Here is a 26,491-nt window from a genome sequence, read left to right as displayed (position 1 = left end):
GGCACACCTATACCAAGATCCGCACTTGCGGACGCACGTGCGAAAGAGCTAGGAACAGTATATGACACATAATAGCTGGCACGCTACCCATCAGCCTGAGCTGTTTTGGACCGCCTCTAAGGCAGTTATAAGGGGGGGCCATTATAGCCTATTGTAGCGTTAAAAACAAAAAGAGAACAGCAGCCATCCTGAGATTAGAACGCCAATTACAAAAAGCAAAAAGAATTCATCTTCACCACCCCACAACAGTAACTTTAGAAAACCTAAAATTCGCTCAGGTGGCGTTGAATAGCCTCCTACATGAAAAAGAAATGAAGTCTGCTCTCTTTTATAAATATAAGCTGCAGAGGTATGGTAACCGGGCAGGTAGAATGTTGGGGCGCCTAATTAAAACTTCGGGAACCCCAAGGACGGTGACCACACTGATAGATACCAAGGGGAATTTAATAACTGACAGTCAAAAGATTGGGCAGATATTCACAAAATATTTTACAACCTTATATCAAACAAACCCATATCCCCCCGAATCGGCAATACGAGAGTATCTGTCCCAGATAGGGCTCCCGAGAGTAACAGAGGCACAGCTAGAGAATTTGAACAAACCCTTAACAATGACTGAGCTACAGCACGTGATTAAAACGTTGAAGTTGTGGTCTGCACCGGGACCGGATGGATTTTCCAGGGAATACTATAAAATGTTGACAGGGGAGGCCCTAGCTTCTTTGCTGGAATATTATCGGGAGGTGCTAGAAAAAAGGGAGTTCCCGAGATACGCCAATTCAGCGCTCATAACTTTATTACCAAAGCCAGGAAAACCTCTAGATCAGGTAGAATCTTACCGGCCGATATCATTATTAAACGTTGACACGAAGATCCTGGCAAAGATGATGGCTGAGCGGCTGGCGGAATGCTTTCCATCACTGATAGGCTCGGAGCAGGTTTGGTTCGTGAGAGGCCGCCAGTTGGGCCACAATATTAGAAAGACCTTGATGGCCATGGCTGCTAGTCAACAGGCTGGGGCACCCACCCTAATACTGAGCTTGGATGCTGAAAAAGCTTTTGATCAGGTTGGGTGGGTGTTTATGTTTCAGAGTTTGGCGGCCATGGGCATAGAGGGGTGGTTCGGGCATGCGACTCAGGCACTTTATAGTCAACCCAGGCGGCTGTGCTAGTAAACGGTTCCCGAGAACCGGCGTTTCAGATACATCGCGGTACAAGGCAGGGATGTCCCCTATCTCCCCTATTATTTTTGTTGTCCCTGGAACCCTTGTTGCGGAAGGTCTCCTCAGCTCCAGATCTCCAGGGGGTCAACTTGGCAGGACAGGATGTTAGAATCTTAGCTTACGCAGATGATTTATTAGTAATTTTGAGAGAGCCTTCTAAAACCTTAAAGAAACTGTTAAAGATAATTGTGTATGGGAAGTACTCTGGTTTTCGGTTAAACTTACATAGATCCATGGCCCTTCCAGTGATCCCGGAGGTGCGGGCAACATGGTCAGGAAATTTTCCTTTTCAATGGACACAAACTTCCTTAAAATACTTGGGAGTAAATATTACTATGGACTTGTCAAAGCTCTATGAGCATAATGTGTAGCAAACAGCTGGAGGCCTGGGGGCCCCTTCCACTTTCTCTTATGGGAAGAATTGCCCTATACAACATGATCACAGCCCCCAGGTGGTTATTCACCTTTCAATCACTCCCATTGTTTCTAAAGAAGAACGATGAGCGGAAGTTGATAAAAATGGTGCAAACTTTCTTGTGGAAGAAGAAACATAACAGTGGCCAGCGGAATGCGCCATATCAATGATTGGTTCCGAGGAACCCAGGATTACACAGATACATCAATAGAATTGTGTTTATACCCGGGAATACATTTTAGCAGCTACCTACACACAGCCGGGCCCCTATACCATACATAATAAAAAGAACAGGAATAATGGGGTCGGCGAAAGCTGTATGGAAATGGATTTGCAAATTGCACAATTTTTCTGCAAAAAATACTCCGTTCCTGTCAATTTGTGGGAGTCCAGCTTTTCCCCCCGGGACCTTATACCCAGCATTTCAACGTTGGAAGCGAAAGGGAATGGTGTACCTATTACAAGCTGTTACTCTCGAGGGACGGATAAAGCCCTTCCAGGAGCTTCAAGTAGAGTATGGACTGCCCCCCTCAGACGAATTCCATTACTGCCAGCTAAGGCATTACATACAATCCTTGGCTTGGGAAGATTTGGCTGAGGATGTTCAGGAAGAATTGGCCTTGGCGTTTTCCCTAGCGGCACAACAATGGGTGCCACTCAAATTTCATCACAGACATATTAGAGACACTGCTCAGGAGTTGGACTATGTTATTTACTGTCCCAATGACATATCGATAGACCTTACATTGCCTCAGTTTACAGCACACGTTCTAACCCTGAGGAAGCATTCAGTTATGATTTCACATTGGGAGATGCAGTATAAAGTGGCGCTTCGGCTATATATCTCCCCCAGAAGAGCCTTTCACATGGGACTCTCGCCGTGGGGGGAATGCCCCAAGTGTAGAGAACCTGGGGCTACCCTGGGACACATGCTTTGGAAGTGCAGAGGTATAGCACGATACTGGAAACAGATAATACAATACGTCTCTGACATTTGGCAGACCAGGTGGAAATATAATTCGGGATTGCTGTTGGGCCATCCAATATTTGTTCACCCCATACCATCTGGATTTACAGCTTTTGTGCAAAAGGCAATCATAGTTACTAAGCAAGTGATCTTATCGGAGTGGATATCACACCAGTATCCATCTTACGCCCAGTGGCGGGCTCGTATGATAACACTTATGCGAACTGAGCGGATGGGAGTGATAGACTTTAAATCCAAGACTGGACGGAACTTCCAGAATACTTGGAGTCCACTTTTAAACACCCTGACCTCGGCTGCCAGGAGCAGATTGTTGAACTTTTAGTGGTGTCTTGATATATGAATGATAACAGAGGGTGGGGGGCGGGGAGGGGAAGGTTTTGGGAGGGGGGAATTATGGAGGAGGGAAGGGAGTGTCACGTCTGTGACCCCTCAGACTCACCTTATTTCCTGTGGTCAGCTTCTGAGCTGGCTTCTGTCTGTTCTTTGTGAGTTAGTTCTGTCTCTCTGTGCTGGCTGTATTAGGTTGTCGGTGTGCTGTCACCCGTTCCAGATTTCAGCTCAGTCCAGTCCGGATCTTCCAGGCTGCCCGACCCTTAGTTGCCTGGTGATTGTTGCACCTGAGTCTCAGCTGCCTGCTGGGCTTATTAGCCATTTGGAACCTCTCTGCCTTTGCCTTGCATTGCGTCTAAGGCCCTGGTATGTTGGTGCTTGTTGCACTTCTGCTAGTCCAGTGTTTGCCTGAGATTCTTGCCTGTTTCTAGTTAGTCTGTGTTTAGTTTAGGTTTTGCTTGCTTTCCTTGCCTGGTTTCTTGTTTGTAATTCTGTGTTTACTTTCTGTTTGTCTGTGTTCTGGCTTTGGGGCTGCTTGCAGCTCTTAGTTCTGTGTCTTGTTAGTCAGTGTTTGTTCACGGTTTAGTGGCTGTTCTGCAGCTTTCTGTTCTGCCCTTTAGCTTTCCCTTCCTTGCTGCCCATGTTCCTCCCTCTCCCCTCTGACCCTCAGTCCCTATGCTGCCTTGCTGTTATCCAGTCCTGCCCTGTCCAGCAAGTCCTGCTGGCCACATGAAGCTAACTGTTCATTAAGCTCTGCCTTGTCTCCGGTGTGTGGGGTGGTTTTGCCTGCCACTGCTGCTCCTGGGCAGTGGCCCAAGGGCTCACAAACCAGTTTCCAGCTTTGAGATCGTGACAGGGAGGGAGGGAGGGGGTGTTAGCAGTGGCGTAGCAGGGGGGGCTGCCACCCGGGGCGGGGCAGTTCGCCGTTGCACCCCCCCCCCCGGGTGCAGCACGATGACACCCCCCAACGACCAGCTCCTGCACCCTACCTTTAAAAAGAATACCGGGAGTCGCGCCTGCCCTGCACGTACAAGAAATGTGGACCGTCGGCTCTTCTCTCGCTCTGTCCCGCCCTTGCGGAAATAGGAAGTTGCGTCAGCGGAGGGCGGGACAGAGCGAGGGAAGAGCCGACGGTCCACATTTCTTGTACGTGCAGGGCAGGCACGACTCCCGGTATTCTTTTTAAAGGTGGGGGGGGGGGGGGTGTCGATTCGCCAAGGGGGGGGGAGCTGGCAGGGAGCACCCCCTCCCAAGCTGACACCCAGGGCGGACCGCCCCTCCCTTGCTACGCCACTGGGTGTTAGCAAGGGAGAAAATTATGTTAAAGTCTGTTGACTAAAGTTGGTGATCTCTGTACCTGTAGAGAATGGTAATCGACACGGTGTCATGTAACAAATTCTTTAGTGGTATATGTACAGGTTATTGATTTCTAATAAAAATGATATACCATAAAGTTTTTATTGACAAAATAACATTGTACAGCAAAATAACCAGATAACCATCCATTAATATATATTATCATCCACAGCCCCCAAAAGGGGAAGTCATCTTTTACAGCATCCTCTGGCAAAACTCAGTTCTCCATTACCAATATCTGTAACAACACTCTTATCCCAGATTCTCTCCCCTCAGTCCCCCCTGATTATACTAACATTCATATCACCAAATGCCAAACAATCTCATAACCCCAACTTGAAATCCCTCCCTCCCCAGACCCCTCCCCCCTTCCGAGCCCCCCTCTATCCCTCCCCCCTCAAACCAAAGTAATTATAGTTTTTGAACTCCTGCCCTTAAACGATCCCACCCCCTTCTACATCGCAAGGATCCCACCCTTCTATATGTTGTCAAATACTCCATATGGATTAAATGTCCTAATTCATCCTTCCACTCCTCCATCGTGGGAGCGCTCAGAGATTTCCACTTCAAAGCTATAAGACATTTGGCCGCCGCAAAACCCCATCTAAGCCATTTACTAACTTCCCAAGAATCCCTTTCATTATACAAACCCAAAAGACACTCACTGGGCCCACACACCAATGAGGTATTTGTCAACTTAACCAACCCTTTCACCACCCCATGCCAAAACCCCACCACCCTATTGCAGGTCCACCAAATATGAAGAAAGGTTCCCTTATGTATCCCACATCGCCAACACCTATCCGATGCTTTTGAGAAACCTTTCAGAGCAGTTAACAAAAATTTGAGACGGGATAAAAATAAATTAGAGTGATAGAAAGGAACTACAGTAATAAATAGGAATGAGAGAGGAACAGACTTTCTGTATAGCATGTTCACTGATTGTATCCCCAATAGTCCTCCCAGCATAAGGAACAGGGATTAATGGACAAATGCATGTGCTAGCAAAAATGTCTTCAGGGTGACTTCACATCTTTCCATAGTGAGAGGCCCACATCACTGAAGATCTTTACCTCGTAGCACATATATCAAAAGGAAGGAACTGCTAAGCAGTTAGAGGACCTCAGGGTTCTAGATGGAGAGTAGGGGATTATTAGGCAAGAGAGAGGACCTCAGGGTTCTAGATGGAGAGTAGGGGATTATTAGGCAAGAGAGAGGACCTCAGGGTTCTAGATGGACAGCAGGGGATTATTAGGCAAGAGAGAGGACCTCAGGGTTCTAGATGGAGGGTAAGGGATTATTTGGCAACATAGAGGACCTCAGGGCTCTAGATGGAGGGTAAGGGATTATTAGGCAAGATAGAGGATCTCGGGGTTCTAGATGAAGAGTAAGGGATTATTAGGCAAGAGAAGTACAGGAGGAGCCAGAGTTAGTCAACTTTGTGGATGATGAATAGGATTTTGGATGCCCAGGTGCAGTTATAGAATTTGCGCTCAATGCACTGCATCTTGGTGCCTAATGTTTGGCCCTCTATATGCAGGCAGATTCAATGTAGAAGAAGTATTATAGCATAGTTTCTCAGTAGTTTCCTTATGGAGCGTCTCTCTTAACAGGAGCTCCAGGCACAAGTCTCTCTCTGGACATCTCCTTCACAGGGAAATCTCTTTCAGACAGTAGGGGTTCTGAGCCTTTAGGTACAAAAGTACTTGGTTCCCCAAGGGAACTCAGCTGCTGGGGTTCTCTGACCTGGTCCCATCCTGCTTCCTAAGGCTTGCTCTTTTTATTCTTGATAGGAATGTGGTACAGGGCTGGTTCCCTGTTCCAGCTCCCACTTGTGCAAATGCAGCAGCTCTGTGGGCTCTGTTATATGCACTCCTCTCTCTCTAGGTACAATGGCTTGTTTAGCCAGACAACCTTTTCTCTTCTGGTTAGATGTTCATAAGATAGGAACATTAAGGCCAAGCCTCTTAGAAACACAGAAACATGACAGCAGATAAGAGCCAAATGGCCCAACTAGTCTGCCCATCCAAAGTAACCACTATCGCCTCCATTCCCTAAGAGATCCCATGTGCCTATCCCATTCTTTCTTAAATTCAGACACAGTCCTCATCTCCACCACCTCCACTGGGAGGCGATTCCACATGTCTACCACCCTATCTGTAAAAAAGTATTTCCTTAGATTACTCCTGAGCCTATATAACCTCTTAACTTCAACCTATGCCCTCTCATTCCAGAGTTTTCTTTCATTTGAAAGAGGCTTACCTCCTATATATTAATGCCACAGAGGTATTTAAACATCTCCATCATATCCCCTCTCTCCCGCCTTTCTTCCGCTGTATACATATTGAGGTATATAAGTCTATCCCCATATGCTTTATGAAAGAGACCACTGACCAATTTTGTAGCCACCCTCTGGACCGACTCCATCCTGTTTATATCTTTTCGTAGGTGCAGTCTCCAGAATTGCACACAATATTCTATACGGGGCCTCACCAGAGACTTATACAAGACAACTATCATCTCTTTTTTCCTGCTGGCCATTCCTCTCCCTATGCACCCAGGCATCCTTCTGGCTTTGACAGTTGCCTTTTCTACCTGTTTGGTCACCTTGAGATCATTTGACACAATCACCTCCAAGTCTCACTGTTCTTTCGTACACAGAAGTACTTCACTCCCCCTATACTATACCATTCACTTGGATTTTTGTTACCCAAGTGCATGACCCCGCATTTTTTAGCATTAAATCTGAGTTGGCAATTTCTGGACCATTCTTCAAGTTTCACCAGATCCCTCCACATGCTATCCACACCCTCCAGGGTGTCCAACCTATTACAGAGTTTGGTATCATCTGCAAAGACAGAAACCTTACCGGACAGTCCTTCTGCAATATCACTCACAAAGATGTTAAAAAGAGCCAGCCCAAGGACCGATCACTGCAGTACACCACTGATAACACGCTCTTCCTCGGAGAAAGCTCTATTTACCACCACCCTCTGACTCCTACCACTTAACCAGTTTTTAATTGTCAGTCACTTTAGGGCCCATACCGAGGGCATTGAGTTTATTTATCAGTCGCCTATGTGAAACCGTGTCAAAGGCTTTGCTAAAATCCAAGTACACCACATCTAGCGCCCCTCCTATATCCAACTGTTTGGTCACCCAGTCAAAGAAATCAATCAGATTTGTCAGGCAAGACCTGCCTACTACTACTACTACTACTTATCACTTCTATAGCGCTACTAGACGTATGCAGCGTTGTACACTTGAACATGAAGAGAGAGTCCCTGCTCGACAGAGCTTACAATCTAATTAGGACAAACAGGACAAACAAGAGATAAGGGAATATTAAAATGAGGATGATAAAATAAGGGTTCTGAACAAGTGAATAAGGGTTAGGAGTTAAAAGCAGCATCAAAAAGGTGGGCTTTTAGCTTAGATTTGAAGACGGCCAGAGATGGAGCTTGATGTACCGGCGCAGGAAGTGATATGGTGCAGCAAGATAAAAGGAACGGAGTCTGGAGTTAGCGGTGGAGGAGAAGGGTACAGATAAGAGAGATTTACCCAGTGAATGGAGCTCCCGGGGAGGAGTGTAGGGAGAGACGAGAGTGGAGAGGTACTGAGGATCTGCAGAGTGAATGCACTTATAAGTTAATAAGAGGAGTTTGAACTGTATGCGGAAACGGATAGGGAGCCAGTGAAGTGACTTGAGGAGAGGGCTAATATGAGCATAGCGACATTGGAGGAATATTAGTTGTGCAGCAGAATTCTGAACAGATTGAAGAGGAGAGAGATGGCTAAGTGGGCTACCTGTGAGAAGCAAGTTGCAATAGTCTGAGTGAAAGGTGATAAGATTGTGGATGAGGGTTCTGGTAGTGTGCTCAACAAGGAAAGGGTGAATTCAGTGGCGTTCCTAGGGGGGGCAGTGGGTGTGGTCTGCCCCAGGTGCACGCCGCTGGGGGGAGGTGCCGCGCGCGCCTGTCCTCCGTTCGTACCATGCTTCTTCTCTGCCCCGGAACAGGAACAGGTTACTTCCTGTTCCGGGGCAGAGAGGAAGCATGGAACGAACGGAGGACAGGCGCGCGTGGCAACCCCTCCCAGCGGCGTGCACCGGGGGGGGGGGGTTCTTTCACAGGGGGTGTCCTTTTGCCAGGGGGGGGGGTGCTGCACCCGGGGGCGGGGCGCATCGGCGATCCGGGTGTCAGCCCCCCTAGGAACGCCACTGGATGAATTTTGGTGATATTATAGAGAAAATTGTCTTTATACCAAAAAGCATGGTGTATCTTTAAAAAGTCTTAAACCCCATAGGTGCAGGATTGCTGTGTTCATATTTATCAAATAAAAGCAAAGGGTGTGTGGAAATTGGGTGAGCCCACCATTTAGACAAGATCTCAAATAATTTCTGCCAAAACCCTTTGTGCGGGAAGTGCCAGAGCATGTGGCCCAAGTGTGCCCCCCCCCAACTCTACACTTAGGACATTTCCCCACTTCTGACAGACTAGCTCTCCGAGCATAATGTGGAGAGATATGTAACCATATCACAAGCTTGTAAAGTGTCTCTTTATGTTGCTCAGAGAGCACATGCCTATAGATATAGGTAATGTACTCACGGAGCAAGCAAAAGGATACCTCCATAGTCAGTTCACGTGCCCGTGCTGCTGCCAGCTCCCTATTGTGTATATCAACTGTGGTATCCTGCAAATATCTGTGATGATAGGCTAGAGGCACTTCTTGTGGAGCGCCAAGTGTCAGAAATCCTTTAACAGTACTTCTTGGATATCTTCCATGAGATCTGTCCACTGTAAGGTCAGATAATGGCAGAGCGTCATATTTCCTCTGCAGTTCCTGAAAAGACATCAACTTCCTTTCCTCTGTTATGACATGAAATAGATAGTTTATTCTTTTATTTGCCAAACAGGAAAATGCTCTCCCTGCCTCTAGTGAAACCATGCTGGCCTCAGGTCCTGCAGTTCATTTGATTCTAGGGACCTCACAATCCTCTAGTTTAGAAGCGTCTCCATTAGTTTACTCACCACCAAGGTCAGACTAACAGGTCTGTAATTCCCAACCTCCTCCTTACTTCTGCTCTTGTGCAGAGGGACCACATCCGCCCTTCTCCAGTCCTCCAGGACCACTCCAGGCTCTAAGGAACAGGGGCATAGCCAAACCTTGAGGTGGGGGGGGGGGGCACAATTTGGTCGCTGCCCCGCCGCCACCACCCCTCTACCGCCGCCGCTGTAACATCCCCAAGGCCCACTAGCTGAAGCACCACCGCCGCAAATACCTTGGCTGGTGGGGGTCTTCAACCCCCGCCAGCTGAAGATTTCATTCAGCGCTTGTCTCCAGCAGCGGCGCCACTGCAGACCAGCGCTGGATGAAGGCTTCAGCTGGTGGGGTTTGGGGACCCCTGCTGGTCAACCAGTGGCCCTGAGTAAATTTGGGGGGGGGGGGGGGGTCCAGGCCCCAGTGGCCTCACCTAGCTAAGCCACTGCAAAGGAAGCACTGAAGAGGTCAGACAATGGAACCGCCAAAACTTCCCTGAGTTCTTTGAGCATCTTCAGATGTATCCCATCAGGCCCCATCACTTTGTCTATTTTTAATTTAGCTAGTTACTCCGGAACAGTCTCTTCTGAAAATTGGTCCTGGTCTACCAAACATCCATGTCCATTAGCAATTGTTTTCTGTGGCCCTGCCCTTGGCCTTTCATCCGTGAACACATAACAGAAATAATTAAGTAGTTCAGCTTTATCTTCCTCATGCAGTGAAAGCTAGAGCCAAAGATATGAAAACGCAAAGAAAGCCCTTAACTATGATCATTTTTAATGCACATCTTTGCCTGGTAGCAGCCAAGTTTGTCTCTGTAGATTAAAAGTAACTCCAAGTGTTTAGCAGACTGCGTAAGTGATTTTAAATTCAACGCTGAAAGAGACCATCCCTGCTCCATGGAGCTTGTAGTCTTGCGAAAACACACAAACAGGACTAACCAGAAGCTAGAAGTAATTTATTTACAAGAATATTTGCTGTTTCTCTGCAGCCCTCCCCCCCCCCCCCCCCCCCCCCCACTCTCTCTCACTGTTTCACTCAAGGGCCCACACGCCACACCCTCTTGCTGTCACTGGGTGTGCTAACTGCCCTGTGGAGCCTTCCAAACCCCTTGACACTCCAAACTTGTCCCATACCTCGCCCAGCTCTGTGGGTGCTGAGCAAACCAAGTATTGAATAAGTTCCTTCATGCAATTTCTACTATGTTTGGCACTCCAAATCATTGCACCTATGCCTCCCCCGCCCGCAAGATTTGATCGGTTTTTACTACTACTACTATAAATCATTTCTATGACAATAATTTTGTACCTTTTCCTTGTTCTTGATACCTGAGCAACTTCTCCCTGTGTCTGAACTCTGAAGCTTTCTCGGTGCCTCCTTGATCCGTGTCTCTCTCTCAACCGCCCCTTCCTGCTTGCTCAATTCATATCCTTCCCTTCTGCAGCTCTAGGTCTGGAATCCGACTCCGACAGTCACAGATCATGATAAATTGCACAACAAAACGAAGCAGTTTTTTTTCTGTAGCAATGGATGGGAGGAGCGGAGCGGTCAGCTGACACACACACAAACTGTCTTCAATGGACACACACAGTTCCTGCTTCTTGGCTAAACTGCACTTTTCCTTTCAGTGCCTCCAAGACAAATGCAGCAAAACTCAAACAGGCAAGAGGTGGAGAGATCCTCCTCAGCCCACACGAGCCTCCCAGTGATCATGTTTGCTTCCTCCACCACGTGGGCTCCTGTCAAAATCTGTCCACAGCACCTCACTCTCACGTGACCCCGCTGCCCTGCCTCCGCCCCCTCTTCCCTCTCTCCTGCCTTTCACCTGAGGGCAGAGGAAAGTATGTACAAAATTCATTTTAAGGTGGAGTGGAGGCGCTTAGAGCACCAATTTTGATGTCCAGAAGTGGTCTGTTGAAATCCCACTGCTGCTCCTTGTGAGCCTCCACCCCCAACTCCCCCCTCACTATCTCCCCAGAAGACCCTAGCTGAGTTCTTCCAGGACAAGGTTCAGAAGATAAACCTTGAATTCTCTACCAAACCACACCCACCTCTCCCTCCCCTTGTCCGTTCCCCTATTTCCTCAACTTCTCCGTCCATTTCCTCCTTTCCTGAAGTCACCGATGAAGGAACATCACATCTTCTCTCCTCCTCAAAACGAACTACCTGTTCCTCTGATCCCATTCCTACCCACCTTCTTAACTCCATCTCTCCTACTCTCACCCCTTTTAATTGTCATATCCTCAATCTCTCTTTCCACTGCGACCGTTCCTGATGCCTTCAAACATGCTGTGGTCACACCGCTCCTGAAGAAGCCTTCACTTGACCCTACCTGTCCTTCCAATTATCAACCCATCTCCTTCCTCCCCTTCCTTTCCAAGTTACTTGAACGCGCTGTTCACCGCTGCTGTCTTGACTTTCTCTCATCTCAAGCTGTTCTTGACCCACTCCAATCTGGCTTTCGCCCTCTTCATTCAACTGAAACTGCACTTACAAAAGTTTCCAATGACCTGTTCCTGGCCAAATCCAAAGGTCTCTATTCTATCCTCATCCTTCTCGATCTATCCGCCGCTTTTGACACTGTTGATCACAGCCTACTCCTTGATACGCTGTCTTCATTTGGATTCCAGGGCTCTGTTCTTTCCTGGTTCTCCTCCTACCTCTCACTTCGCACCTTTAGTGTACACTCTGGTGAATCCTCTTCCACTTCTATCCCTCTACCAATCGGTGCACCTCAGGGTTCTGTTCTCGGTCCTCTCCTGTTCTCCATCTACACTTCTTCCCTTGGCTCTCTGATATCATCCCATGGCTTTCAATACCATCTCTATGCTGATGACTCCCAAATCTACCTCTCTACCCCCGAAATCTCAACCAGCATCCAGACCAATGTTTCAGCCTGCCTATCTGATATTGCTGCCTGGATATGTCCCTGATATGTCCTGTCTGTCCTAACCCTTATCCCTTACTTGTCCTGTCTGTCTGTCATAATTAGATTGTAAGCTCTATCGAGCAGGGACTGTCTCTCCATGTTCAAGTGTGAAGCGCTGCGTACGTCCGGTAGCGCTATAGAAATGATAAGTAGTAGTAGTAGTGGATGTCTCAACGTCATCTGAAACTTAACATGGCCAAAACCGAGCTTCTCATCTTTCCCCCTAAACCTACCTCTCCTCTCCCCTCTTTCTCTATTTCTGTGGATGGCACTCTCATTCTCCCTGTCTCATCAGCTCGTAACCTTGGGGTCATCTTTGACTCCTCTCTCTCCTTCTCTGCTCACATTCAGCAGATTGCCAAAACCTGTCGTTTCTTTCTCTATAACATCAGCAAAATCCGTCCCTTCATCTCTGAGCACTCTACCAGAACCCTTATCCACACTCTTATCACCTCTCGTCTTGATTATTGTAACCTGCTTCTCACCGGCCTCCCTCTTAGCCATCTCTCTCCTCTTCAATCAGTCCAAAACTCTGCTGCGTGATACATTTTCTGCCAAAGTCGCTATGCTCACATTAGCCCTGTCCTTAAGTCACTTTACTGGCTCCCTATCCGTTTCTGCATTCAATTCAAACTTCTCTTATTGACCTATAAGTGCATTCACTCTGCCGCTCCCCAGTACCTCTCCACTCTTGTCTCTCCCTAAGCCCCCCCTCAGGTACTCTGTTCTGTAGATAAATCTCTTTTATCTGTCCCCTTCTCCTCTACTGCTAATTCCACACTCCATTCCTTTTATCTTGCTGCACCTCACGCCTGGAATAGACTTCCCGAGCCCAAACATCTAGCCCCGTCTTTTGCCGTTTTCAAGTCCAAACTTAAAGCCCACCTCTTTACCACTGCTTTTGACTCCTAACCACTACTCACTTGCCCTGTCCTTTTATCCTCACCTCTTTATTCTCTTACCCTTAATTGTTCTGTCTGTTCACCTGTCTTATCTAGATTATAAGCTCTTTGAGCAGGGACTGTCTTTTTTGTGTATGGTGTACAGCGCTGTGTATGCCTTGTAGCGCTATAGAAATGATAAGTAGTAGTAGTAGTAGCTTGGGCAAATCACTTAACCCTCCATTGCCTTAGATTGTGAGCCCTCCTAGGACAAATAAATACACAGAAAATAAATTTTAAGCTGGAAGAAAAAAAGAGGGAAGGAAAAACAGCTTCTGCTATTTAACTATTGCACCCTCAATATGGCTGTGACATTACCTGCAGCATACTCCATCCTGTTCTAGTACTGGCTCAGGCTCCCACACAGCTGTGCTCCTATCCCAGTACTGAGCTGTGTGCAGCTGTGCTAATGCAACACAATCCTGACTTGCTGCACTTCCTTTCCTTTCCCACTACTGACCCCTGTGTGCAGCTGTGCCAATGCACCACAGTCCTGACCTCCCAGACATCCCTCATATCCCAGTAGTGAGCCCTGTCTGCAGCTGTGCCAATAATGCACCTCAGTTCTGCCCTGCCACAGGTGTTGGTGGCAGGGCATTGGGCTGCCAGCCTGTACAGTGGGGGCCATTGAAAGAGGGCACGGGCACTTACCATCCCAATAATGGCCCTATCACCTCCTAGTCTCACAGCACCTGTGATGACTTTCAGAAGCTGGCACTGGAAATGGAGGAGTTGGGCAAAGCTACTGTGTCAGAGGTGTGAGCATACTGTTAACCCTGCATTCTGCTGCTCACACCTGAAGAAGGAAGATTGCCCAGGGCACTCAAGAGAGGACACTAGAAGCCTGGGGTCAGAAACTGGCATAAAGCTTTCAAGAGGTGTACAGAACAGCTATGGATGTGATCCTAATGTCTACATGAGTGGGGTGGCCAAATGATTCCTACAGCACCCTTACTGATTTTTATGGCTCTGTGGTTAAGAACATGAGAGGTGCCAAACTGGTCAAAAGCTGGATGCAAGAAAACCAGATAGAGTGGTAAAAGAGAAACACACCAGAACAGCGTTGATTATAGAGGTGTCAGTCTCAAGTGATTACTCGGTGAGTTGCGTGGAGAAAGAGAAGATCCTCAAATACCAAGAAATGCAGTCTGAAACCAAGAAAATGTGGCAGAAAGATATATATTTCCCATCATTTTTGGGTGCCAGAGGCTTGATCAAAAAAAGTCTATAGACCATTGTTAAAATGGACTTGGGAAAAATCCACTGCTTATTTTATTTTTTGACAGTATTTCTAGGATAAACAGCATAAAATGTATTGTACTTTTTTGGGATCTTGCCAGGTACTTGTGATCTGGATTGGCCACTGTTGGAAACAGGATGCTGGGCTTGATGGACCTTCGGTCTGTCCCAGTATGGCAATACTTATGTAACTTCCAAACACACCTGGATAAGTTGCCTATCCACGTTACATCTCATGAACTCCAGAGAGAAGCTCTCTTTGGCACAATGCAAATATTATGGCGAACATTATGTTTATGTTTATTTAAAAGTTGATATACCACCTTTTCTATAAAAAAAAAAAAAAAAAAAGACCAATGGTCTTAACAGCATTTATAAAATACAAGATAAAATGAAAGGAAATCCATTAAAAATAAGAAAGAATGCATTCATTCAAATATAACAACAACATACAATTAAGACACAGTGGCTCTGGAGACTATACAGGCCGTGCACAGCACATCTAAGTAAATGAGAGATTACAATCAAGTTGAAAATAATATGTTTTTACTAAAGTCTTGAATTTGGGCAGGGAAAGCTCTGTCCTAATGTTAGGGGGAGGACTATTCCAGAGGCAAGTTCATAGCAGTAAATTTGTGAGACTGAGATCATATGCCCTGGCTTAGGAGTGAGGTTCATTCCTGTCATGGTATGCGCAAAATTGCCCCCAGGTCAAACCGCTGGTCCACTACACTCAGTATCCTGTTCCCAACAGTGGCCATTTTGAACCCAAGCACAATTTCACCCCTGCCCACTGGAATCTAACCTACCCCACCCGTCTACACTGGAATCTCCTCCATCCCCGCCAGTAATCTCCTCCATCCTTGGCCATCCCGTGTACTAAAATAACCCGACTTGTGGTAAAATAACCCAACTTAACAGTAGCCCATGTTGATAACTTCTCCTCTCAGTGCTTATGGGGATTTCAGTGCTATCAACCATATCTATTAATGTTTTTAGTGCTATTATAATTGCTAAACTATCTTAGAAACACAAGGAAAGGATAGGTAGGCTGGCTTGGCTTGGCACTACACTTTCATGGGAACCCCGCAGGACCTGTGTCCATTCCCGTAGGATCCCCGCGGACCTGGAGGGATCCCCACAGGATTCCCATGGACCTGGAGGGGATCTCCGCGGAATTCCCACAGGAACCACGGAATTCCCACTAACCTCGTTCTCGTGAAGCTCTCTACTCTAAAAAGGAGATCCAGAATTTGTAGTACAGAACTGCAAATGATTACATGTCTTGTTGCTGGGTGTGGTGTGCTGTGCTGAAATCAGGAAGCCTCCACATAGAAAGACACAATAAGGTAGCACCTCTCATCATAGGCAGCAGAATGAGAAGGGCCAAATTTTTGCCCACACAGCACTGGCAAATTGAATGCTCCAAGGTGGAGGTTGATGTTTGTTTGGCCTCCCCCACAGAAACAGTTTTTCCACAGCTCCTGCATCTCATTCACTGCAAACTGTGTAAACAGTACAACATTGCTGAGAATGAAGAAGCTGTGATCACCTGGGGCAATTCAGTGCCAACCCATAATAATTAAAAAAAAAATAATGCAAACAAAAAAAGCCAGGCGCTGTTATAAAGGACTGCAACAAGAACGGCATTACTAACAGAAGTTTAAATAATAAGCCTGGAGGAGGAAAAGACCAAGCAATGCAGTCAGAGGTAAACACGAGTAGCAGACAATTTGCTTACAACAGTCCTTATCAAGACCCATCTTACGGTTTTATTTCAAGATTTGTTTATCCATTGAAGTTTTAGATATTTTATAACATCATTTCATGAGTATTATTCTTACTACATTCATAAGACTCCTGATGTAGGCCACCAGGCCGAACCACAACGTTGTGTCGAGTCATTAGTCTTTTTAAAGTATATTTAAATAAATACAGTTTGTTGGTTTTTAATTCTAATTTTTGTCTGGTTCCTGTTCTTTGGATAAGCCTGGTTTACATTCCCACTTGTTTGTATTTTTTCCACACAATATCTCCATGAGGGCATGGAGATGTATAAGGAGCAGCCTAGAAAGGTGAGTGTGAAGCACTACGTCCCCCCCCCCCCCCCCCCAGAATCACAGCATGTAATCATGTGCAAGTACCATACATAGACAGGGTCACATGCACTGAGGTCCCTTTGTTGTTGCAATACATGTTATTCCTTTTTCATAAGAAAGAAAAAAAAAACATTGCTGAAATCAGAATGTACAGATTATCCAATGACAAGTAATTTTGGGGCCCTCCTCCACTTACCAAGCAATGCTAAAATGAGGGGCTGCACATATCTGGACCCCCCCCCCCCCCCCCCCACCGTATCCTGGTCCACGCCTACATACTGATAGGAACATTGGCAGCAGCTCACTAAAGTATATTGAGCCACCCAAAGGCACATCTGCTTTACCCCACTGCCCATCCCCACCTCCCTGCAACAGGGCACATGCTCCACAGAAAGGCCACCATGCCACCCTCTGTCCTCACAGCCATCTCAGCTCGCACAGCACCTGTGCAATGCATGCCCACCCCTTCTGCCCCTCCACCCAATCCACATGTTGCCACCTGTCACAGGCTATGTGAGGAGCATTGCACAACATGTTCTAAAAAATAATAATGTATGTGACACCAAGAAGGCCCATCACCTGAACCCTGTCTCCACCAACTTGTGTTTTGCAGACGCTTTGGAATTCACTGGGATCTTGAGTTGCTCCGGTGCCGGTATAGGTGCATCCGGTGTGATGATCTCACCCTAACCCATCCATTGGAGCCGAGTCTGTGGGTGCTCTGGGGGCTTGATCACCCCCAATATTAAGAAAGTTCCTTGTATGTGTCCAGGGAGGGATTATTTTCATTGGGTTTAGCACCCCCAATAATTTTGAAAAGTTGGCTCCTATGAACCCAACGCATGCAGGAATACCTCAGGGCCTGAGGTAAGTATCACAGACATAGCACCCTTATAATATCTCTGTCCCAGATCAAAACCTGAGTAGCTACCCTCTTTACAGTATGCCCACAACCCCCAAATCTACTAGAATGTGTTGCAGCCAACCTCCAACACGGAGATGACACGGAAGTGAAGGGGGAGTGTGGAAGACAAAAGTGCCCAGCATGTCACACACACCTACCTGGCACATTGTAGCCGCCATGGCAGGGGAAATAAAACAGCAACCCCAAACATCCACACTGAGAATCAAATCCACATCCCATGCAGTTAGAGAACACAACCCTAACCCCTACACCAAACACACATCTGACAAAGAAGTGTTCAAGGAGGACAGTACATTGACCACAGAGGGCCATCAGAGCATCAGTTGCCCCCCAAATGGATGCTCTCTCATGCCCCCTAACCCACACTCATTGGATATACAATTGTCTGCTCCAAAGGTCAATATGTTGCCCTGTGAGACATCCTGCAAAGGCCCAAACTTGGGGTCCCTGAAATCTCCATTATAGTGGGCCCACAACCCCCACTATGGAAACTTCCACCTATGTGTACACACTCCCCCCCCCCCCCCCGGGGCAACACCAAAATATCAGCATGAGTCATGGGGTGATGTGCAGCCACCGCCATCAGTGAAGGCCGTAAAACAGCTAACATCAGTACCCCATAGATAGATGCCCCCAAACCTAAGTTTCCCACCTTGATGACTGGAAAATGCCTTTCTCCTGGGGGTCCCAGCAGAAGCGGCCAGAAGGATGGACAACTCCAACAGGGATCACTGTCATCTCCAAGCCTGCTATAGGACATGTGGAGGGGCAAAATCGAAAGGGGCGCCCAAGTTTTCCTGAGGACGTCCTAGCAGGATGTTCTGGAGAAGGAGCAGGGAAATCCATATTATCGAAACAAGATGGGCGTCCACTTTCGTTTCGATAATACGGTCGGGGACGCCCAAATCTTGACATTTAGGTCGTCCCTAGACGTGGTCGTTTCTGATTTTCGGCAATAATGGAAACTAAGGACGCCCATCTCAGAAATGACCAAATGCAAGCTCTTTGGTCGTGGGAAGAGCCAGCATTCGTACTGCACTGGTCTCCCTGACATGCCAGGACACCAACCAGACACCTAGGGGGCACTGCAGTGGACTTCAGAAAAAGCTCCCAGGTACATAGCTCCCTTACCTTATGTGCTGAGCCCCCCAAAACCCACTACCCACAACTGTACACCACTACCATAGCCTTTACGGGTGAAGGGGGCACCTAGATGTGGGTACAGTGGGTTTCTGGTGGGTTTTGGAGGGCTCACATTTACCACCACAAGTGTAACAGGTGGGGGGGGGATGGGCCTGGGTCTCTGCCTGCCTGAAGTGCACTACACCCACTAAAACTGCTCCAGGGACCTGCATACTGCTGCGATGGACCTGAGTATGACATTTGAGGCTGGCACAAAATATTTTTAAAGTTCTTTTTTGAGGGTGGGAGGGGGTTAGTGACCACTGGGGGAGTAAGGGGAGGTCATCCCCGATTCCCTCCGGTGGTCATCTGGTCAGTTCGGGCACCTTTTTGTGCCATGGTCATAAGAAAAACTGTACCAGGTAAAGTCACCCAAATGCTCATCAGGTATGCCCTTTTTTTTTCATTATGGGTCGAGGACGCCCATGTGTTAGGCACGCACAAGTCCCACCTTCGCTACGCCTCCGACACGCCCCGTGAACTTTGGTCGTCCCTGTGACGGAAAGCAGTTGGGGACGCCCAAAATCGGCTTTCGATTATGCTGATTTGGGTGACCCTGTGAGGACGCCCATCTTCCGATTTGTGTCAAAAGATGGGCGTCCTTCTCTTTCGAAAATAAGCCTGATAGGCATGGGGATGCACACACACTCACATCCCTGACAAAAATGGAAACAATGGCCCAAACCATGCAACATTGCAGTGCCATACTAGATCCCCAGTTAGTGCCTGCTCACCCAGGGACCTCCAGCAGGCCCAGAACCCATCCTGCATGCCCATAGACAGACCACCCACTCAAGGGACAAACACCTCTGATATCATTGCCTCTGTGGTTCCCTGCTATGTCATCTCATTGGTGCTACACGTCCGACATGTCTCCCAGGTAACAACTGCCCCCAGTTGTCCCTGTCTGCTGAAAGCCAGCTGCACCACTATGCAAGCCATGCAGGATGTGTTGATCTCAATTGCAAACCTTTTACACACGTGGAGGGGCATTTTCGAAAGGGACGTCCAAGTTTTGATGAGGACGCCCTCGCAAAATATCCCCATCCAGGGGTGGGGAAACTTGTATTTTTAAAAAAAGATGGACATCCAGCATTCATTTCGATAATACGGTCAGGGATGCCCAAATCCTGAAATATGGTCATCCTTAGAGATGGTCGTCCCTAGACTTGGTTGTTTCTGATTTTCGCCGATAATGGAAACCAAGGACATCCATCTCAGAAACAAGGAATGTAAGGGTCGAATCTGTTCATGCCTACAATGTTTGTATTGTGATGTTTCTTAATAAAATATTTAAACAGTAAAAAAAAAAAAAAAGTTATTCAAAGTCGTTAAATCGCGGGAGGATTGTGAAAAATTACAACAGGACCTTAAGAGACTGGGAGACTGGGCATCTAAATGGCAGATGACGTTTAATGTGAGCAAGTGCAAAGTGATGCATGTGGGAAAGAGGAACCTAAATTATAGCTACGTCATGCACGGTTCCACGTTAGGAGTCACGGACCAAGAAAGGGATCTAGGTGTCGTTGTTGATGACATGTTGAAACCTTCTGCTCAGTGTGCTGCTGCGGCTAAGAAAGCAAATAGAATGTTAGGTATTATTAGGAAAGGAATGGAAAACAAAAATGAGGATGTTATAATGCCTTTGTATCGCTCCATGGTGCAACCGCACCTCGAATATTGTGTTCAATTCTGATCGCCGCATCTCAAAAAAGATATAGTGGAATTAGAAATGGTGCAGAGAAGGGCGACGAAAATGATAAAGGGGATGGGATGACTTCCCTATGAGGAAAGGCTAAAGCAGCTAGGGCTCTTCAGCTTGGAGAAAAGGCGGCTGAGGGGAGATATGATAGAGGTCTATAAAATAATGAGTGGAGTTGAACGGGTAGATGTGAAGCGTCTGTTCACGCTTTCCAAAAATACTAGGACTAGGGAGCATGCGATGAAGCTACAATGTAGTAAATTTAAAACGAATCGGAGAAAAAGTTTTTTCTTCACTCAATGTGTAATTAAACTCTGGAATTCGTTGCCAGAGAATGTGGTAAAGGCGGTTAGCTTAGCGGAGTTTAAAAAAGGTTTGGACTGCTTCCTAAAGGAAACGTCCATAGACCGTTATTAAATGGACTTAGGAAAATCCACTATTTCTGGGATAAGCAGTATAAAATGTTTTGTACGTTTTTGGGATCTTGCCGCGTATTTGTGACCTGGATTGGCCACTGTTGGAAACAGGATGCTGGGCTCGATGGACCGTTGGTCTTTCCCAGTAAGGCAATACTTATTAACTGTACACTACTACCATAGCCCTTACAGGTGATGGGGGGCACCTAGATGTGGGTACAGTGGGTTTATGGTGGGTTTTGGAGGGCTCGCTGTTTCCTTCAAAAACATACCAGGTGTGGGTGGGATGGGTCTGGGTCCGCCTGCCTGAAGTGCACTGTACCCACTAAAACTGCTCCAGGGACCTGCATACTGCTGTCATGGAGCCGAGTATGACATCTGAGGCTGGCAATCAATATTTTAATCCAGCATAGACGATGGGGAATATTTCTGTATCTTGGTCTCTGGTTGCATTTCTTGGTACTTCAGGGTCTTGTGTCTCTCCAGATGATGTACAGAACACTGCTATATCAGTGTTATAGTTTTTATGCAGTTTCCAAAGGTTAAGATGTGCCACCTTACTGCGTCTTTCTCCCATCAGAAGTTCACAGTTCGCAGCTTATAGAACCTGTACTTGTATGATTTACCAGTTTTCTCTGTACTCATGGTAAACCATTCGATCTGTAATCCAGTGTCTTGGACTGCAGTTCCATGTGCACCTTGATACATATTATTACACCCTATGAACTACAGAAGTAAGCCTGACATAGAACGGTAAGCCTGACTTCAGTGCTGGGCAAAATAATGGAAACTATTATAAAGAATAAAAATACGGAGCACACAGACAAACGTGTTGATGGGACAGAGTCAGCATGGGTTCAGCTAAGGGAAGTCTTGCCTCACCAATTTGCTTCATTTCTTTGAATGTGTGAATAAACATGTGGATAAAGGTAAGCCAGTAGATAAGCTTTTGACAAAGTTCCTCATGAGAGACTCCTGAGAAAATTAAAAAGTCATGGGATAGGAGGCAATGTCCTTTTGTGGATAAGAAATTGGTTATTGGACAGAAAACAGAGGGTAGAGTTAAATGGCCATTTTTCTCAGTGGAGGAGGGTGAATAGTGGAGTGCCACAGGGATCTGTACTGGGATCGGTGCTATTTAACATATTTATAAATGATCTGGAAATGAAAATGACAAGTGAGATGATTACATTTGCAGATGACACAAAATTATTCAGAATTGTCAAAACATATGCGGACTGTGAAAAATTGCAGGTAGACCTTAAGAAACTGGAAGACCAAGTAGTCAAATGGCAGATTAAATTTAGGACCAAATTCTATATATGGCTCTGGAAAATTCTGTGTGGAGAGAAAAGCTGCCTAGGCGTATTCTAAAAAACATGCTTAAAGTTACATGCAGTTTATAGAATATGCCTAAGCATATAAAAAAAGACACTTAAGTACATTGTATGAACCACGCCTAAGGTTACGCTTGATTTACAGAATACACCTAGATTTTGAACAATGCACACGTATTCTATAAATGCCGTCTAAAGGTAGGCACAGTGTATAAAATACATCGCAAGGCCACGTCAACTCTCAGGGGCCATTTTGAATCAGCGCTGGGACCGTCAGCATTGCAAGGGGAAGATAGAGAATGCAGGGCAGCGCTCTGGGCAGGAAAGAGGGGGCTCTTTCCTGCCCTGAAGAGGTCACGACCACCAGGGCAGTACAGTAAGGTAAGGGGAGGGGATAGGACACCATTAGGCTCACTCACCAGCCTGCCCATTTGTCTGGAAATCCACTCAGTCTGTTGCCCCTCACTATCTTTCTACCCTCACCTCCCCTTACGTTCCCGCCCGTAACCTCCGTTCACAGGATAAATCCCTCCTCTCAGTACCCTTCTCCACCACCGCCAACTCCAGGCTCCGCTCATTCTGCCTCGCCTCACCCTATGCTTGGAACAACCTTCCTGAACCCTTACGCCAAGCCCCCTCCCTGCCCGTCTTCAAGTCTTTGCTTAAAGCCCACCTCTTCAATGCTGCGTTCGGCACCTAACCCTTACCGTTCAGTGAATCCAGACTGCCCCAATTTGACTGCCCCTATCGGACCAACCGTTCACATGTCTATTAGATTGTAAGCTCTTTGAGCAGGGACTGTCTCTCTTTGTTAAATTGTACAGCGCTGCATAACCCTAGTAGCGTTCTAGAAATGTTAAGTAGTAGTAGGCTGGCAAAACCCGCCTGGTTGCCCAGCCATGTCCTCAAAAAAAGGACATGGTCGGGTAAAAACGGACATATGGTAACCCTAAGCATGAGGGATATCTTAGGAAAAGGAAGAGTTAAGGGTTACAGAGGATGGGCAAACTGGACAGGCCAATTGGCTTTTATCTGCTGTCATGTTTCTATGTAACCTACTGTCTCTGTCATCTGAGGGTGGTTTGGCATCAACATGTTCAGGTCAGAGGGTTAGACTGCCGAAATCTCATGGTCTGGAAAAACAATTCTTTTTTTCAGTCTTAGTTTCTTTATATTCCAAACAAATCTGTTAGACATCTGTCACATGCCACCAACACAGGAACTCCCTCTCCCATTGACCTCCTGGTAACCATTAAAAAACATGACTTCAGTAAAGCACACCCCACCACAGACAGCTCTCTTAGTGACCTCTCACAGCCAGGAGACACAGCAAACAGTCTGGGATTTCTAAACCATACTTATACCATGGGAACACTTACCATTGAGACAATAGGGCAGTGCCAGAGGCTTCACTGCAGTAGGGGGACCCACTTTCCCCCAGCTTCAGTCAAGTGTCTTCCTTTTGTGGTAGGTGGTGAGAGGCCCAGCTCACTTGGTTAAATGTGTTTGCTGCCCAGCCACTATAGTGGGACTTGAACCCCAGTCTGTAGCATCAGAGGGCAGTGGACTACACTGCAGAGACAGCTGTTAAGCATGTTAGTGAGGAGACAGCTCTCATTAAAATAAGGATTGTTTGACAAGCTGTAACAGCCCCCCCCAAAAAAAAAATTTTTTTTGAGTGGAACACCAACTCTTGCCATCAAGTGAGACAAATGTGTATGTGGGCTAGTTCTGAGGCAGTAAAAAGCAGGTTGGGCCCAAAGGTTAATATGGTAGAAGTCCAAGCTACTGAAACAGATTAGTCCATAGGCGAGGTAGTCTATTAAAAAAAAAAAAAAATGTCTAAATCCAAGGTACTATGATTAGAATATGCTTACAGGCTGGATAAGAGATGCGGCCATTTATGCCAAGGAGAACTTGGTGTAAATGTCTGCGTCCAAATTTCTGCATGGAGCAGCAAATTCTATAACCACGTGCATAGAATGCAGGAACGCCCATGTCACGCTCATCTCAAATTGTTCAGAACGCCCCCTTTCAGATATGCGCAGTCCAATTTATACGGACTATGCTATAGAATATGCTTGGAGGTTACTGCGCATAACTTCGAATTAATGTCAATTAATGTTGCTAATTGCTTGTTAATGTCCAATTAGTGGTGCTGATTGGCTTGTTAATCATTATATAGAATACGTCTGGATTTCTGCACAGAATTTGTTGGCGCACTGTATAGAATCTTGGAGTTAATGTGGACAAATGCAAAGTGTTTTGTACTTTTTTGGGATCTTGCCAGGTATTTGGGACCTGGATTGGCCACTGTTGGAAACAGGATGCTGAGCTTGATGGACCTTTGGTCTGTCCCAGTATGGCAATACTTATGTACTTACTAGTAAAAAAGGCCCGTTTCTGACACAAATGAAACGGGCGCTAGCAAGGTTTTCCTCGGAGTGTGTATGTTTGGGAGAGTGTATGTGAGAGTGAGTGTTTGAGAGTCAAAGTGAAAGTGTGAGTCCAATCCATGCTCCTCTGTCACCTGGCCCCTCCATTCATCCCTATCCAGCAATTCCGCTGTCTCCCTGAGGCCTGCCCTGCAATCCATATGCATCCATGGCCATCTGTCCCCTCCATTCATCCCTATCCAGCAATTCCCCTCGCCCTGAGTCCTGCCCTTCCAATCCATGCCCATCCATGCTCCTTTGTCACCTGGCCCCTCCATTTTTCCCTATCCAGCATTTCCCCTCTCTGCCTGAGGCCTGCCCTGCAATCCATATCCATCCATGGCCATCTGTTCCCTCCATTCATCCCTATCCAGCAATTCCCCTCTCCCTGAGTCCTGCCCTTCCAATCCATGGCCATCCATGCTCCTCTGTCACCTGGCCCCTCCATTCATCCCTATCCAGCAATTCCCCTCTCTGCCTGAGGCCTGCCCTGCAATCCATATGCATCCATGCCCATCTGTGCCCTCCATTCATCCCTATCCAGCAATTCCCCTCTCCCTGAGTCCTGCCCTTCCAATCCATGCCCATCCATGCTCATCTGTCACCTGGCCCCTCCATTTTTCCCTATCCAGCATTTCCCCTCTCTGCCTGAGGCCTGCCCTGCAATCCATATGCATCCATGGCCATCTGTCCCCTCCATTCATCCCTATCCAGCAATTCCCCTCTCCCTGAGTCCTGCCCTTCCAATCCATGCCCATCCATGCTCCTTTGTCACCTGGCCCCTCCATTTTTCCCTATCCAGCATTTCCCCTCTCTGCCTGAGGCCTGCCCTGCAATCCATATCCATCCATGGAAATCTGTCCCCTCCATTCATCCCTATCCAGCAATTCCCCTCTCCCTGAGTCCTGGCCTTCCAATCCATGCTCCTCTTTCACCTCTGCCCCTCCATTCATCCGTATCCAGCAATTCCCCTCTCTGCCTGAGGCCTGCCCTGCAATCCATATGCATCCATGCCCATCTGTGCCCTCCATTCATCCCTATCCAGCAATTCCCCTCTCCCTGAGTCCTGCCCTTCCAATCCATGCTCCTTTGTCACCTGGCCCCTCCATTTTTCCCTATCCAGCATTTCCCCTCTCTGCCTGAGGCCTGCCCTGCAATCCATATGCATCCATGCCCATCTGTGCCCTCCATTCATCCCTATCCAGCAATTCCCCTCTCCCTGAGTCCTGCCCTTCCAATCCATGCCCATCCATGCTCCTTTGTCACCTGGCCCCTCCATTTTTCCCTATCCAGCATTTCCCCTCTCTGCCTGAGGCCTGCCCTGCAATCCATATCCATCCATGGCCATCTGTCCCCTCCATTCATCCCTATCCAGCAATTCCCCTCTCCCTGAGTCCTGGCCTTCCAATCCATGCTCCTCTTTCACCTGGCCCCTCCATTCATCCGTATCCAGCAATTCCCCTCTCTGCCTGAGGCCTGCCCTGCAATCCATATGCATCCATGCCCATCTGTGCCCTCCATTCATCCCTATCCAGCAATTCCCCTCTCCCTGAGTCCTGCCCTTCCAATCCATGCTCCTTTGTCACCTGGCCCCTCCATTTTTCCATATCCAGCATTTCCCCTCTCTGCCTGAGGCCTGCCTTGCAATCCATATGCATCCATGCCCATCTGTGCCCTCCATTCATCCCTATCCAGCAATTCCCCTCTCCCTGAGTCCTGCCCTTCCATGCTCATCTGTCACCTGGCCCCTCCATTTTTCCCTATCCAGCATTTCCCCTCTCTGCCTGAGGCCTGCCCTGCAATCCATATCCATCCATGCCCATCTGTCCCCTCCATTCATCCCTATTCAGCAATTCCCGTCTCCCTGAGTCCTGCCCTTCCAATCCATGCCCATCCATGCTCATCTGTCACCTGGCCCCTCCATTTTTCCCTAT

General features: G+C 47.3%; 1 protein-coding gene across 1 annotated transcript in view; it reads right to left on the bottom strand.

Moving 5' to 3' along the window:
* Nucleotides 1-11,032, bottom strand: part of ALDH3B1 (aldehyde dehydrogenase 3 family member B1) — a 75,150-nt gene extending 64,118 nt beyond the window's left edge. The window contains exon 1 of the mRNA XM_030222639.1: nucleotides 10,661-11,032. The gene's annotated coding sequence lies outside the window, so the exon portion shown is untranslated. The remainder of the gene's footprint in view (nucleotides 1-10,660) is intronic.
* Between the last annotated feature and the right edge of the window lie 15,459 nt (nucleotides 11,033-26,491).

Source organism: Microcaecilia unicolor, chromosome 1, assembly GCF_901765095.1.
Source record: "Microcaecilia unicolor chromosome 1, aMicUni1.1, whole genome shotgun sequence".
Lineage (NCBI taxonomy): Eukaryota > Metazoa > Chordata > Amphibia > Gymnophiona > Siphonopidae > Microcaecilia > Microcaecilia unicolor.
Note: the sequence above shows the minus strand (reverse complement) of the source record. Positions and strands in the feature narration are given on the sequence as shown.